The 17,983-nt window shown below is 36.3% G+C and overlaps 1 protein-coding gene across 7 annotated transcripts in view; it reads left to right on the plus strand.

Moving 5' to 3' along the window:
* Positions 1-17,983, plus strand: part of LOC131678512 (nose resistant to fluoxetine protein 6) — a 1,156,332-nt gene that overhangs the window by 884,360 nt on the left and 253,989 nt on the right. The gene's annotated exons all lie outside the window — the stretch shown is intronic.

Here is a 17,983-nt window from a genome sequence, read left to right on the forward strand (position 1 = left end):
AATATTACCAAAAACATGTAATCTATTATTAACGCCAAAACGGCTTATTTTAGGTCAATAGTATCTTCGGAGAATATAATGGTGGTAATATGCTCTTTCTTTTAGTATTGTGCTTTTGCTGATTAATCACCCTATGAGTGAGATATTTTCACAAATTTTCTTGGAAGTGATTATATTGAAATGATGCCTTCAGCAAATTTGTAGCTCTTACTTTTGCGAATAACTTTACTGAAGACTTCAAATATCTATTTTAAATACTTTAAAAGTTATGGCTTGTTGTTTGTTGATTACTCTTTGTCGCCTATTTATTGTTCAATATAGTCATAATCCATTGAAATAAGCCAAACATTATTTCGATAAAACGAATTTTGTATTTCATTTTTCTATCTACAAACGCTAGAAATAATCACCGAACACTTCCAAGTTGTCTGGAAGGAACTTGATAACTTATCAGTGCAAAAATGTTCATTTGTGCGAACGTTCTGACTGCAATTATTCTAACTTATAACCATCGGATCGATCTGAAACATATCGGAAAATGAGAAGAGAAATAAATAACTCCAAGCAACGGCGTAGCCAAGAGAAGGTTTTGCGGTTTAACACCATACAAACCCCGCCCCGCCCCCCCACCACACCCAAAAAAAATTGGATTGAAGTTGAAAATTTATTGATGCAGACTGATTTAATTCAATATTACAATAACAATTATCTGATCCGTAGATTGATATCCTGTTGTTGTAAACATCATGAGGACTTTTGATCAATTGTCGGAATAGGGTCCTGATATGTAACTGATATATTGGTCTTGATTTCACAGTTGTCTAATAGCATCAATATCAAATTCCTGCCTGAAAACATTCCAATAGAAAATTCCAGAGTTCTGTAATCAATCATGATCCTAAGATTTATTTTCAAATTGAGCTCGTTTTTGTAGAAATGTACTGTAATAAGGGTCTTTATTTAATAGGAAGCGAAGTTAAAATTGATTAAATGTCTATGAAACATAGAACTGCGCACCAAAAAAATGCACAACTTTCAACATTTGCTAAAAATGTTTTTGCCTTTCTCATTCACTCTAAAATTCGTCAATCTAATCCCGACCCGGAGAGCCGAGTGTCATATGCCAATCGACTGAGTTCGTCGAGATCGGAAAATGTCTGTGTGTGTATGTATGTGTGTATGTGGAAAACAATGTGATCTCTGTTTCTCAGAGATGGCTGGACCGATTTGCACAAAGTTAGTCTCAAATGAAAGGTACAACCTTCCCATCGGCTTCTATTGAATTTTTTTTATTGATTGGACTTCCGGTTCTGGAGTTACGAGTTGAAGAGTGCAATCACACAGCAAATTCCCATATAAACTGAAATGAAAAAAATTCAAAATCAAATTTGTATTTTTGATGCCAAATGACTTTAAAATGCATGAAACATTGAGATGTTTGACAGAAAATGACTTCTTTGGACTTTGGTACATTTTCACCTTTCTCATATAGAAAGGTTATGAAATCACTCTAAAAATCGACAATCATACCGTCCCGGAGGGAGTATGCAGTGAGGGGTTGCTACTTTAAAATTAAAACTAGTTCAAAATTTCTTAACAAGTTGAAAATTTTCGGCAGGACCTGGGCCTCCAGGATCTTTCTCCATGATCCGCCGCTGGTTTCAAGCGATGTTTCAGTATCACATAGTATCTCAAGATCGTGGCTGTCGATCCATTGTATGTATGAGCAAATCGAACTGAACATGTAATAATCATTTCCACCATTTTATTGAACATAACCAGCCATGGAATCATAGTCTGGACAAATGAGACAAGCACAATTGCACCACTAGGTGGATTAAGACAGGTTTTTTTGAGAATGCGTCGAGTTGAGACGAAAACGTAATATGATTAATAACGAGGATAACACTTTCCGAATGTAGAGAGAAATTTATGAAAAATGACGATTTCCATTCGACTCTAGCAGGTTCTGATCGATTTTGATGAGCATTTGATTTTTGTTGTATGATTTTTTGTTATATGTATAGGTAAAATATTCAAAAACAGTAATTTAAGGTCAAGATAGCATCATTTTGAAACCGCCAATTTCGGAGGTTTAGTATCTTCGATGAGTTTTACAAACGTTAAACAGCGCATCATTTGATAAAATAATTTTGACGGTATATCGTCCAAGAAGTATTTATGGTGAATTTTCTCAGGTTAATATTCATGACTACAATAAAGTCTCAACAAATTCGCTAAAGACACAAATTCAGGGCCGTCGAGAGCCGCGCCGGGCCCCGGGGCTTAAATTACTGACGGGCCCTACTCTAGACGACTTCTTATTTGAATGGGACTTATTTGTGTTAGGTATAGTTTCTTAATATAATCCACAAACTAACGGACTTATCACCGTGACATAGGGTTATGAGTCTATTTATCTATATATTTAAACGGGCTATATGTATCTGAATTTCGGTTACTTCGGTTTATTCTTTAAAGTGTCAGGTACTAACTTTCGTGATGTCAATTTTGGGGTAAAAACAAAAATTTTAACGAAATAATGCTATCTTCAAAATGAAGCATTCAAGGATAAATCTATATCTAAGTGTATAAGTTTATTATGCGGAGAAACCGCATAAAAACAAAGATACCTAAACTCATCATGCAAGAATAAACGTTCTTTAAAAATGCATACAAGACAAAAATTACTGTTTTTGTCGTTAGCTTTACGCTGGCTCGAGTCTACGCAGAAAATAGACTGAGAAGCGTTGTCTTTGTTGGAAAGAAATAGACTGTATAGCGAACCTTGTTGGGTCAGTTCGCTTTAAATCCCAAGTCTTGTTTAGTGAATCAAAAATTATGCGAATTCAAGTTGAAGTTTGAACTTCTCTAATAAAACCATAAACTGACCAGTTTCCTATTTGCTACATAGCTGCACATCTTTAATCTGAAACTTTATCTTCGTCTATTAAATGGTTTATGCAGATTCATTCTTGATTATATCTACCAGGGACATCACCAAGCTCAATCGCAATGTATAAACATTTACATTGCGTTGCTTAAAGTTTAATTTTAAGTAGGTTTCTTCGTCCAAATACACTCATTGGAATTCGTCGTAACACAATCGTAACGAAGCCTTGGACACTTTTTGACCACTAAATTCTTCTTCAAGTGCCGGTTTCGATGTTTACTGGCACTGTCGTTGGTGTCGTGCATTTTGGCCATATGATCGATGGATTGGATGTAACTCCTTTGTTCTCGGTATCTAGTCCAGGGTTCTTGAACATCCGTGGACGCAATTCTACGCTTAGGTCCTCCTACTACGTTCTATTAATTTCAGTGAATTCAGTATTTTGGCTCAGAACTTGGAGCAGGACCATTTACAATTAGTGTATACTGCAAGACGAGATATTATCTTTATGAATATTGCACCTGTTATTATTCGTACATTCAAAACAAACCCGGAAAGAATCGTTAGCTTAAATTGCAAGCGTTCTGGTAATGTGCAAAAATTGCAAGAAGCTTCCTTGCATACATTGCAAGAACAGCAAAAACGAATTTTGCCTATGTATTAGCGATATATGTGTATTGGTGACCAACACTCGTTAGGCAAAAAAGACTGCTGGCATTGAAAAGCTGACCACACAGGCAGATTAATAACCAATACTTTATCCATCCAACCATGCTATCAGATAATATTACTGGATAAAATATATAAACACTTGGACAATTTCACGATCAATGTAAAAGCAGCGGACACACCAACATTTGAACTCATGCTCCTGCACCTCGCACCATTGAATATTAGCGCTGTTCTGTTCTTGCACATGAGAACAAAGCGGTAAAACTCATACTATCAGCACATCCGCAATTCGAACTGTCTCATGTGTAATAAATGAGCCTTGTGGCCTTGCGTTTAATGGTGTTGGTGAGGAGCGAATAAAAGCCGACAGTGAATAAAAACTCGCCGTGCGTTGATATAAAACAAGCATAGGCTTGTGAATGTGGTGGCAATCCTTTGACAGTTGTGTTGAAAAACGTATTTAGGAATAGCAAGAGATGAAGTGTTTTTGTATGCTTGCAAAAATTGCAACTGGCTTTAACTGCAAAATTTCAAGCGATGCTAACATTATTTGCAAGTGATTGTAGCTTGCAATTATTGCAAGAGACTTTTATTCCGGGTGTAAAGATTAAACAATTTGCTGTCAAAAGATTTCAGTTCACAGGCACACTTTTAATCTGGCTTTCTCGCAACAGGTAATAGCGAAAAAATGTTATGGAAAATACTTTTTTATGTTCATTTTGCAGTTTACGATAATAATAATTTCATAGATTTATCTTTCATTCTTTCAACCTAACAATGTCAGTCCTTTTGAAGTAGCGAGTGGAAAGTTTTTGCTATACTTACAGATTTGTTTGGAATGAAAAATAATTATGTCGTTTTTCGAAAAGCTCAGATACAGAACATGCCAAATTGTTTCAATGGATATTTTGGTTGACCAATCGAGTTTTGCATGTTATTTGAATATAATAGTTTTGTTGATTAAACATAATTTATTTATTTCTGATATTTCAACATTTTCTACTATATAGTAACAAAATATATTCTGTTGCTATGTTTGTAGAGATTCAATCTGGTTTAATTGAGAACACCGCAAAATTCTTTTTGGGGAAGAGGAATTAAAACCTTCAATTCATCGAAAGATATTTTTTAAAAATATTCACTATAATAGTTCATATTTCGGAATTTTTTTCAATACGCTTCTGTCACAACCTTGGGTATAATTAATATAAGAATTTTGCAATTAATGTTTGTCTCACATGATTCTTTTTAAATTTTCTACACTCTTCATCCAGTTTTATTTAGAGGAAAAATTGCGGGCCCCCAAGATAGACCCGGGCCCCAGGGAAGTTGCCCTGCCTGACCCCCCCTCTCGTCGGGCCTGGACACAAACTCTGTTACTATTTTCTGAAAAATTAATTCTGCATAATTTTAAAACTTTAAAAATTGCGGTTTCGGAATTATGCCGTTTGGACAGTATGATCGATTTTCACCAAACCCCCACCAAACCGAATTTCTGGCTACGCCGCTGATTTCAAATAAGTAGAAACAAAGTCGTTCTACACTCGTTTACAGGAAACTTTTTCGAATGCTGAATATCTTTTATAATACAGTGAAACCCCCATTTTATCAACCAAATATCAACATATGTTTGATGGGCTCTAGCAGACGAACAAGACTGAATTCGAGTAAATCCTTTCTTGAGCATGTTTTCCTTATCATGAAGATGGAAATATGCAAAAATGAAAAATTCATCATATTCAGAAATAGTTATCAGACTACATCAAGGGACGGGAAGAATATTTTAACAGCTTCAGTTTAATATAAAGAAAAAAAAATTGCCCGATTTAGTCAATGTCCCCATTTTGTCAGCCTAAAATACGCCATGAGACTGATAAAAATGGGTCTTTATTGTATGTATTATTCACTGTGTTTCACATTAATAGGTACATTTCATTTTTGAAGATTTTTTTATTGCATCGAACTAGAACAATTTTTAGGTAGTTTTCAAGGGGTTATTTTATAGACTTCTTCCAAAATTTGGCGAACCTATTCCAATTCGTATACCAATTAATTGCCATACTTAAGGGTTTATATGTTGCAGATAGAGAAAATATTGAAATTTTCAGCTTTTTTCCTACACAATATTACGAAAGCTTATTAAACAATTTTTCCTAATAAGTTTGTGAAAATTATAAACTATTTGAAATTTTTTAATAGTTTTATTTTTTATTTAACCGTGATTTTTTAATAAATAGTGACCATCGCTTCACAACGTAGTCTATTTTTCATGGCTTGCGGTGAGCACGATCTCTCGAATTGCTGAACTGAAAATTATGGAATAGAAATTAATTTTTAGTATTCTTTTCAGATTTAACTCGCCGCGCAGATAGCTCTGAATTAGACCCGCTGGTGCCCTAAGACCATTTCGCTAGATTTTCAGAGCACTGTGCACCCGGTGCATTAACGCAAGTAACGGAAGGTTATCGAAAAGATTCGTGAAAATGAAAATTTCAGTAATGATGATGATTTTCCCAAACGGTTAGTTTTCGAGAGGTTTTTATTTGTTCTTTGGCATTAGGATTAGCGATAATAATTCAAATCAAGGATACTACTGGGAAGTCACCTTTAGAAAAAGTCGATGTCGAAGTAAAATTTGGAACTATGCACGCATGCACTTCAGAGATAGTGTGATATCAGAAGCTGCGATTTCATTTCAACGCTTTTTTGTGAAGAGGGCGATACTTACAAATGTAAACATAAGGCTTTTTCATACATGCGAATGAGGGCTTTGAAACGCAACAAATTAACCTAAAATTTGGATTCTACGATATTGCTTTCTTAAACTACAGCAAAAAATACAACGCGCGAAACTGTATTTTTGAATGTTTATTTAAAGTTTCGCCCCCCACGCTCCATGCAAACAAATAGGGCGATACTTTTTTGCTAGCAGTTTAGAGGCGAAACTATTATTTTCGTATTTTTTTTAGGATTATCAAGCTGATACCAGCTGTAAATAGTAACAATGATCGCTATTGAAAAAACACGGACGAAATATGTGGTGTAGAATCGTTAGCTTGGTGTAGAATCGTTAGCTTAAATTGCAAGCGTTCTGGTAATGTGCAAAAATTGCAAGAAGCTTCCTTGCATACATTGCAAGAACAGCAAAAACGAATTTTGCCTATGTATTAGCGATATATGTGTATTGGTGACCAACACTCGTTAGGCAAAAAAGACTGCTGGCATTGAAAAGCTGACCACACAGGCAGATTAATAACCAATACTTTATCCATCCAACCATGCTATCAGATAATATTACTGGATAAAATATATAAACACTTGGACAATTTCACGATCAATGTAAAAGCAGCGGACACACCAACATTTGAACTCATGCTCCTGCACCTCGCACCATTGAATATTAGCGCTGTTCTGTTCTTGCACATGAGAACAAAGCGGTAAAACTCATACTATCAGCACATCCGCAATTCGAACTGTCTCATGTGTAATAAATGAGCCTTGTGGCCTTGCGTTTAATGGTGTTGGTGAGGAGCGAATAAAAGCCGACAGTGAATAAAAACTCGCCGTGCGTTGATATAAAACAAGCATAGGCTTGTGAATGTGGTGGCAATCCTTTGACAGTTGTGTTGAAAAACGTATTTAGGAATAGCAAGAGATGAAGTGTTTTTGTATGCTTGCAAAAATTGCAACTGGCTTTAACTGCAAAATTTCAAGCGATGCTAACATTATTTGCAAGTGATTGTAGCTTGCAATTATTGCAAGAGACTTTTATTCCGGGTGTAAAGATTAAACAATTTGCTGTCAAAAGATTTCAGTTCACAGGCACACTTTTAATCTGGCTTTCTCGCAACAGGTAATAGCGAAAAAATGTTATGAAAAATACTTTTTTATGTTCATTTTGCAGTTTACGATAATAATAATTTCATAGATTTATCTTTCATTCTTTCAACCTAACAATGTCAGTCCTTTTGAAGTAGCGAGTGGAAAGTGTTTGCTATACTTACAGATTTGTTTGGAATGAAAAATAATTATGTCGTTTTTCGAAAAGCTTAGATACAGAACATGCCAAATTGTTTCAATGGATATTTTGGTTGACCAATCGAGTTTTGCATGTTATTTGAATATAATAGTTTTGTTGATTAAACATAATTTATTTATTTCTGATATTTCAACATTTTCTACTATATAGTAACAAAATATATTCTGTTGCTATGTTTGTAGAGATTCAATCTGGTTTAATTGTGCACACCGCAAAATTCTTTTTGGGGAAGAGGAATTAAAACCTTCAATTCATCGAAAGATATTTTTTAAAAATATTCACTATAATAGTTCATATTTCGGAATTTTTTTCAATACGCTTCTGTCACAACCTTGGGTATAATTAATATAAGAATTTTGCAATTAATGTTTGTCTCACATGATTCTTTTTAAATTTTCTACACTCTTCATCCAGTTTTATTTAGAGGAAAAATTGCGGGCCCCCAAGATAGACCCGGGCCCCAGGGAAGTTGCCCTGCCTGACCCCCCCTCTCGTCGGGCCTGGACACAAACTCTGTTACTATTTTCTGAAAAATTAATTCTGCATAATTTTAAAACTTTAAAAATTGCGGTTTCGGAATTATGCCGTTTGGACAGTATGATCGATTTTCACCAAACCCCCACCAAACCGAATTTCTGGCTACGCCGCTGATTTCAAATAAGTAGAAACAAAGTCGTTCTACACTCGTTTACAGGAAACTTTTTCGAATGCTGAATATCTTATATAATACAGTGAAACCCCCATTTTATCAACCAAATATCAACATATGTTTGATGGGCTCTAGCAGACGAACAAGACTGAATTCGAGTAAATCCTTTCTTGAGCATGTTTTCCTTATCATGAAGATGGAAATATGCAAAAATGAAAAATTCATCATATTCAGAAATAGTTATCAGACTACATCAAGGGACGGGAAGAATATTTTAACAGCTTCAGTTTAATATAAAGAAAAAAAAATTGCCCGATTTAGTCAATGTCCCCATTTTGTCAGCCTAAAATACGCCATGAGACTGATAAAAATGGGTCTTTATTGTATGTATTATTCACTGTGTTTCACATTAATAGGTACATTTCATTTTTGAAGATTTTTTTATTGCATCGAACTAGAACAATTTTTAGGTAGTTTTCAAGGGGTTATTTTATAGACTTCTTCCAAAATTTGGCGAACCTATTCCAATTCGTATACCAATTAATTGCCATACTTAAGGGTTTATATGTTGCAGATAGAGAAAATATTGAAATTTTCAGCTTTTTTCCTACACAATATTACGAAAGCTTATTAAACAATTTTTCCTAATAAGTTTGTGAAAATTATAAACTATTTGAAATTTTTTAATAGTTTTATTTTTTATTTAACCGTGATTTTTTAATAAATAGTGACCATCGCTTCACAACGTAGTCTATTTTTCATGGCTTGCGGTGAGCACGATCTCTCGAATTGCTGAACTGAAAATTATGGAATAGAAATTAATTTTTAGTATTCTTTTCAGATTTAACTCGCCGCGCAGATAGCTCTGAATTAGACCCGCTGGTGCCCTAAGACCATTTCGCTAGATTTTCAGAGCACTGTGCACCCAGTGCATTAACGCAAGTAACGGAAGGTTATCGAAAAGATTCGTGAAAATGAAAATTTCAGTAATGATGATGATTTTCCCAAACGGTTAGTTTTCGAGAGGTTTTTATTTGTTCTTTGGCATTAGGATTAGCGATAATAATTCAAATCAAGGATACTACTGGGAAGTCACCTTTAGAAAAAGTCGATGTCGAAGTAAAATTTGGAACTATGCACGCATGCACTTCAGAGATAGTGTGATATCAGAAGCTGCGATTTCATTTCAACGCTTTTTTGTGAAGAGGGCGATACTTACAAATGTAAACATAAGGCTTTTTCATACATGCGAATGAGGGCTTTGAAACGCAACAAATTAACCTAAAATTTGGATTCTACGATATTGCTTTCTTAAACTACAGCAAAAAATACAACGCGCGAAACTGTATTTTTGAATGTTTATTTAAAGTTTCGCCCCCCACGCTCCATGCAAACAAATAGGGCGATACTTTTTTGCTAGCAGTTTAGAGGCGAAACTGTTATTTTCGTATTTTTTTTAGGATTATCAAGCTGATACCAGCTGTAAATAGTAACAATGATCGCTATTGAAAAAACACGGACGAAATATGTGGTGTAGAACGGTAGTTATTGTAAAAAAACGTAAGGGCGATACTTCAATGCTGATAGGTGGGACCGAAAAAGTAAACAATCGCCAAAAAGGCGATTCTATCATTTTGTCAATTTCAATAGCAAAAACAAATTTTAATTTAATAATTTCAAATACTTTATGAAGTTTTGGGTTTCGATCACTGAATCGTGCAATCTAGGATGTAAAAACACAATAGTTCTTAAATAGGAAATAAAACCAAGTATGGAAATATTCACTGTTGATTTTCTTTGAATGGTATCACTGCTAGTATCGCCCTTTTCAAGAAAATGCGTTGATTTCTTAGTTCTCAGTCGCGTTGGAAATTATAAACTTCAAATCTATTAAAAAAAAAATCGATTTTTTTGGTTCAGTACAATATATAACCACTTCAGGAAAATTCAGTTTTCCCACCACAATTTAGATATTTTATTAACAGAGCATTAACAATAATTCGTTTGTATGTCTATTTTTTCGCTTTCCCATTGATTTGGTTTGAGATTTCTGGCACTGATGTTGTCCTATGCTGATTTGAGCGATTTTCTGAGTCCTGCCACTATCCCATGTAGTATGTGTTTTCAAAAACATCGCGAAGCATCAAGTTCTAAATGTTCTCAAACGATATAATATCAGAAGAGAGTGATAAGAGTTATAAGAAATGTCTCATCACACTGTTAGTTGGATTAAAAACGTTTTTCTTCAAAATTTCGTCACGATCATTTAGCTGGAACCCTTAATTCCTGCCATCTTTTTATATGTTCTGCTCACAAGCCCAGTTAGTTGGAAATTTTTGTGCAATCATAGGACATTACAATAAACTTTTCGATTTTCGAATCATTTTTTCAAAAATTTCCAAGTTCTTGGAAAAAAAATAAATAAATTTGTTTTTAGCGGTTTTCGTTTGTTTTGACACTAGATGTTGATGTTTCATGCTATTTTTAGACATATTTCAACAAAAAAATCGATTTTCAACATCTCATGTACTCCTTTTAGATTTTTTAAAATTATGAATTAAATATTCAAACGCCTCTTAACGATGTCCGATTGAGCTGAAAACTTGCATAGATAAGTTTTTCGATGTAATAAGCATTTTATGTACGACTAAAATTTAAGATGACCATTTTCATTGATATCTGCCCTGCAGAACCACCCCACATACAAACTTTGGTTTTAAGCTGTGAAGCCCCGTGCCAATTTTTTTAAAAATTTCTTCACCAGGAGTTTCCTGGGACCCCAAACCTATAGTCATTGTGTTTTTCGTTCTGCTCAAAAAAAATTATTTTGCTTCGCAGTGTTATCAGACTGTACTTATTGTTTCCTGTCCTATTCCATATTGCCCTACAAGATGTCACCCACTAGCAATCGTCCAACTCTACAATAAATAGTAATGAAACATCACGGTCATTCTAAACATGTACCAAAGCTACCTAATACTAGAGTAGAAAGCTATTTCTTTTAATATTTCACTCACAAAAATTCCGGTCGACGGAAATCTTTTCATCCGTTACTTTATGGATCACTCTCCTCAGTCAGGTCGTGCGACTGTGTCAACTATATAAATTTGCTTAAGCACATACATAGACAATGGTTAGTGCGCATACAGTAGTCGAATAATCGTTTTGACCCTAATATATGTATTTCCTTACATATTTTCTAGCATAATCGTAAGCGGACCCAGAATACTGCCAAAAAATATTGACAAAACTGCTTCAATACGTCAATCCCGTTTGATTTCTATGGAATCAATATTTCCCAGTTTCCTTTTCATTATCAATATATTGATCAATATTTCAAAGCTTCCCTTTCATTATCAACATATTGGTCAACATTTTGTATACATATTGTCAATATTTCCGCTCGTGTAGGGTCCGCTACAAGCTGCACTGGTTACTACACATTGTGCACTTGCCTTCACTCACATTCACCTCTCGTATACAATCATACTTTTGGAACCGAGAGCCAGTATCTCTGGCTCCTTGTACTTCCTTTGCAGTAGTGTATCATAAGCGGACCCTACACGAGACAGAAATATTTTCAATAAATATATTGACAAGACTGTTTCAATCCATCAATCATTTAAATTCTACAGAATCAATATTTTTAAGATGGCCTTACACCATCAATATATTGATCAATAAATGATTTATTGTCAATATTTCTGCTCGTGTAGGGTCCGCTATAGTCGTTTTACCTAAGCGTACAAGGAAGATCTCAACATATTGGTCAACATTTTGTATACATATTGTCAATATTTCCGCTCGTGTAGGGTCCGCTACAAGCTGCACTGGTTACTGCACATTGTGTACTTGCCTTTACTCCCATTAACCTCTCGTATACAATCATACTTTCGGAACCGAGTGCCAGTGTCTCTGGCTCCTTGTACTTCATTTGCAGAAGCGTATCATAGTCGTTTTACCTAAGCGTACACGGAAGATCTGCACGAAACAAAATAAGTCAAAAATGCAACGAATACTGTATACGTGTATTGAGTCCGATTGCACATGTGTTTCTATAATAAACAGTGTATTTGTACCTAAGATGTGATATTGGATGCTTATATGAGAAGATTGCCTCGAATTCCAGATAAACTGGATTACAAGTGACAGAAAATAATTCAATGACGACGGCTGAAGAAAACTGAAATGAAGCGTTGCCGCCTCCCTGTCGGTGCAACTGGTCTATCTCAGGGTGATCATACGTCCTGGTTTCTAAGGACATGTCCTGGGTTTTCACTGGCTGTCCTGGTGTCCTGGGAAGTCGAGGCAAAAGCTTGATTTGTCCTGGTTTTCCTCCTGTAAGCCCAATAACAGGTGTTCGATAAAAATAAGAGTTCAGTCATGTAGTTGAAAAACAAAAAAAAAATCTTCAGCGTATTCAGAATTTTTTATTAAAAACATAATGATTATCCTTCAAAAAAACGTCAATGAATATTGGAGAAGGGGCCCTAGTCAACCGTATGTCGCAACTTAGTCGCGATGACGTCCTTCTTCCGGATACAATTCCGGATTCTGGTGGTCAACGCCAATTATTTTCATACACTAAAGCACTAAAGCACTGAGGGAGCCGAAAAAACCCCAATGGGACGGCACTGGGGCAAGTTAGTCGGGTTTCTTTCTTTCGGCACGTACGGTATCTTTTTCTGCTCAGCGTCTTCTTAGCGTAATGGGAAGACGTCTTGTCCGGCCAGAAGACGTACTTCCTAACCGTATTATGCTCCTTTAAGAACGGCAGAAGAATTTTCTCAAGACACTCCGCCTGGTACACTTATTGATAGATGGCCAGACCGCTCGGCTTGAACCACGGTGTTGAAATCCCTCTGTCCGATATGGCGATGTACAGCACAACATTTCTTTTAAATTTGTGCTTAAACTTATATTTTACTTAGGGGTGTGTGGCCGACTTGTCGCTGGAATAGTAGCTGTTATTTCCTGGAATGTGGGTGTGTGAGAGCAGTACGAACGACGTCTCGCGGTAGTTGTTGGTCATCCACTGGCACTGCGATTTCACGATCGCTATCTGCTCGTCCGTGTGATCGGGGTACTGAGTCTTCTTCTGACAGATGATGTCCTCCATCTTGAGGGCTCGGTGAATCAAGGCCGGCATCACGCAAACTCGTTTCGTCCTTGTTGTCGAACAGCTTTTTCAACGCTTTCTTCTTCTTCTTCGTCATTATCTTCGCCGGCGGCCGCTACTGGCTTTCTGCTCCAGGCTCAGGGATGCCAAGACCTGGTAAACTGTATTCACGGGCACGTTTTCGTCTCGAAAGTGGTCTACCGTAAACTTTTTTCCACGATGGCCAAGTGTTTCGTAAAACCGCACAACACGCTCGCGGAGTACTTGCTGTTTCGACGCCATCTTCGATTGAACTGACAGCACCCGAGCGAAAAGAAACATGTCTCCCATTTATAGGGAGTCCAGACAACAGTTCTCTTGGAGAGAAGAATTTACGCTCTTTTCTTTACTTACAGAAAGGTATTGAAATCATTCTCATTGTTTATTGAACACCTGTTATATTTCTATTTATTGAGTTTTCGCTTTATTTACTCTGCTCCAGAGTACGACAAAAAAACTTAATACACTCGAATCTCTCAATTGTACCATCCGATGCCTCGTTATTTCTTTTTCCAACTTACTTTTTACATGGAAATTGAAAAGAGAAAGAGGCTTTTGTATGAACGTACCATATAAATGAGACGTAGTCAGTTTGCAGCAACATTTGGCAATCGAACAAATCGAACCGATTCCAGTTGTGGACCAAACTCTGGCCGCTATCAATGTCGATGAAACAATGATTCCGGGATCCGAAAAATTTCCTTTAGTACCTACCTCTGTGTACTTGCGAAGTTTTGGCGATTCTGCTTCCTCTAGCGTTCTCTTGCAAGTGGCAGTTTTTCGTTTTACTGAAAATCCATTTCATAAAAAGGAAAATGGCAAAACAACAATAACTGTCGTGGAATAACCTTATTGAGCGCTCTCTCGAGCTGGTAATTATGGAACTTCTTTAGGATCAATACCAGTTCCTAATCAGTCTGCTTTTCTATCTTAATCAGTTCGGAAGCTATAATCGCGCTGACTGCTAACAGTGCAGTGAATCAAACGAACGATTCTACATACAGTCTGCTGTCTATATGTTCCGCGCCAGCTAAGCAATCGAAAAATAACAGTTGTCCCAAGCCAATGTGGAAAATAATGCACCGTTACCTACATTGGTGCGGTATCGATCATTTATTTAAAAATGATTGAAACTCAGCAGCAAAATTTGAACAATCTTCAATACAATACAGTGGAACAATTTATAAATGCGCATACTCGTTATGCGGTACTGATATCATTTGAAACTTTGGTCATGGCGAACAGTTTGGTTATGAGAAACAATATGCAACAAGTCGTTGCACATGACAATGTTAGAATCAAGATACCTGTTTAGATTGGCGATGATAAGACTGGTGTGCGTCTGCACGATCTATCCCCGCATACAACCAATAAATTCACTATTGATTTCGAAGTACGTAACGGTGAAAGTTTGAAACCTGGAGAAACTTTTTTCCAGGTGTATCCAATGGTGTTCGTATTGTGAGAATGCGAGTTACGTATCCTATTCCTTCATACCTGAACATTCAATACGAAATAGAAGGTGTAAGCAAATCTCAAATAAAGCTGTGCACATATGTAGGACAGATCCCTACGTGCCAAGCCATGTGCGAAAGCCTCTAATGAAACAACATCAACTGCGAGCAAACCCAACAACATTAACTAAATCACCAACAACCGGAGTTGTAATTCAGCCACCAATGAATGCTGGAACAACAGAATCTACAAACAGCGTGTCCGATCACTGTGATGCTACTTACCAATCAACAGCCAGCACCCCCGACAAGACAGTAAATGACAAAAAATACGGATGCACGATCGTGACCCGTTGGTCCCACAAACGACTCAAACCAGACAATCGTGAAAACCCATACAACATCAAGAGGACAGCATGGACGAAAATGATAAACCGAGTGAAAACGGACAAAGTGATTTACATGGCTTCATGCATGGGCATGGCTACTTGGGACCGTTGATGTTTCTGCTTTGCTTCAATGACGTGTATTTAGTGCTGAAAACTCCTCGCGTGTTCATGCACAGACGATCTCATAATAATTCGTCTCATTTGCAAAATTCAGGATTTCCGATTTCTCCAACAACAGCATGAAACTTTCGCTGGTGGTGGTGTTGCAATAAGTTCGCGTGTGTGTAAATTCTAAAAAGCACGGTGATCGAATTCCTACGAAAAATTTTCTGGTAGAGCTCTTCCTCCCAGACCCACAGAACTTCTTTAGCTCTGCCTGCCCGACCCAAGATCTTTGTAACTGCCGAAAACCTGTGGAGAAGGCACAGTCGATTGATAGGTAATGGGGGGAGTCACAGTCTACATATGAACACTCACGCCATTCCAAATGTATGGAACGTGGTACACACGCACTTATCTTACGCAGGGCCACAGAGAGTAAATATGGGCCCGGGGGTCCAACGTAGCCCCCCCCCCCCCCCACCACTGTATATTGCCTGAGTACAAAAAGTTAATGTTTGAAATCCATTGGAGTTCACTGAAATTTTATATTGATGTACCAGTTTTTGCTCTAGTTGTTTGTTGTGCCAATGAAGTAAAAAACGTAGAGCTGTTTATACTTTGGGAGTTTTTGAATTGTTTTTTTTTATCTTTTTCCGTTAGTCGTTGGTCTTCGACAGTTTTGGTGACTTTGAAAAGCGCCATTTTTGTCATTATTATTTGAAAAAGTAAGGAAATGGAAAGATTCAAAATGTAGTAATAACAAAAATTAAAAATATATCCTAACACCGATGAACGGCAAAAAATTAAAAAAAACAATAGGAAAACTAGATATTAAAAGAATGTACAAAAAAGCTAAAAACAACAAAATCAACTAAATAAACAAATTAATGTCAGCAGTTAAAAAATGTTGAATCGAGAAAAACCAAAACAGAACCTATAACGACTGATAAAAGAAAATAGGAAACTGGAAAAACATATTGTAAAAATTGAAGAAGTTGAACATTATTGAACAAATGGTGAAAATAATGAAAAATCGAAAGAAAAGTAAGAAAATTTTGAGAATCAATGAAAATTTAAAAAAGTCTACTAAAAGAATACAAACAATAATATAAAAAATTCATAAAACTGAAAAACTCGATAAATCGAAAATAATAAAATTTATTTAACATTTAAAACAAGATATATTTAAAGCAATACAAAAAGTAAATAAAACGTTAAGAATGCAAAAAATTAGAGGAGTATAAAAGACAAAAATAAAATAACTATAGAGAAATTTACAAAAATGGACGAGCCGAAAAATTTTGAAAAACTGGAAAGTTGGAATGATGAAAAGACGAAAAAGTAAAGAAAATTGGAAGTATTTTGCAAAAACGGACGAAATGGTAATCAAAAAATAGTAGAAAAAAGTCAATGGAGAAATTAACACGAAGAAAATGGATGAAATTATTTAAACAATTGAAAAATCCACCTAACAGTGTGATGAGACATTTCTTATAACTCTTATCACTCTCTTCGGATATTATATCGTTTGAGAATATTTAGAACTTGATGGAGGACTCAGAGAATCGCTCAATTCAGCATAGGACAACATCAGTGCTAGAAATCTCAAACCAAATCAATGGGAAAGCGAAAATATGGCCCATAAAATAGACATACCAACGCATTATTGTTAATGCTCTGTTAATAACATATCTAAATTGTGGTGGGAAAACTGAATTTTCCTAAATATTATACTGAGAGAAAAAATTCGAAATTTTTGTTTTGAATCGATTTGAAGTTTATACTTGGTCGGTGTTAAGTCAGAGCGGACTAAGTGACAAAATATTGATTTCGAGAAAAAACGAGTTTAAAGTTTGGATCGCAGAATCCTTTACATTATGATTGAAAATTAATTTTTGCCATTATTCTTCCTTATGGTTACATATTTCAAATCTGGTAAAAGTCGAATGTAGTTGACAATATTCTTTATCCAGTGCTATCATTATCTCATTTTTTTATGTTTTGCAGTTCGGTACTAACACTCGAGACGACAAGTCGACCAGTGAATAGCTCCGCGCGTTTTGACAAATTCGTTCACACCGAGTGATAACTTTCCGTTTTATTCGGCACAGCTCGTCGTTACGCTTATCGATTTGGTGATACAAAGTGCAAGATAAAAAGTGCGATACAAAAGTTCACAGTGCAAAACCCCCCGCATAACGGGCTGTCGATTCCCGGTGCGGGGCGTGACTGGGCCAAAGGGAAAAAGAGGTGGACTCTGTCGGGAATCTGCCACCCGGCATCGTGTATTCGCATAACCTCTACCCGAGTGTTCTGAGTAGTTAGAAACTTGTCGTCGCACACAACATTTCACACAAGCATCTCACATTCCGTGCAACTGCATCACTCCTTCCGTGCAATCTCGCACCGCAAAGCGCAATAGGGGAGAGCACCCACCCATACATTTTTTCGGATATCGCAAAACTTTTCATACTCTGGTCAAAAATCCAAAGTGAGTGATGGATGTCGATCCGCCATCCCCCGTAGGGGGGCCTCCACTCAGCCACACGATCCTCGGTAGAGGTAGAGGTTATGCGAACTCTGGTGATCTGATCGACCAGCAAACATTACTGCTGCGAGCAGCGAAG

Source organism: Topomyia yanbarensis, chromosome 2 (genome assembly GCF_030247195.1).
Source record: "Topomyia yanbarensis strain Yona2022 chromosome 2, ASM3024719v1, whole genome shotgun sequence".
Taxonomy (NCBI): Eukaryota; Metazoa; Arthropoda; class Insecta; order Diptera; family Culicidae; genus Topomyia; species Topomyia yanbarensis.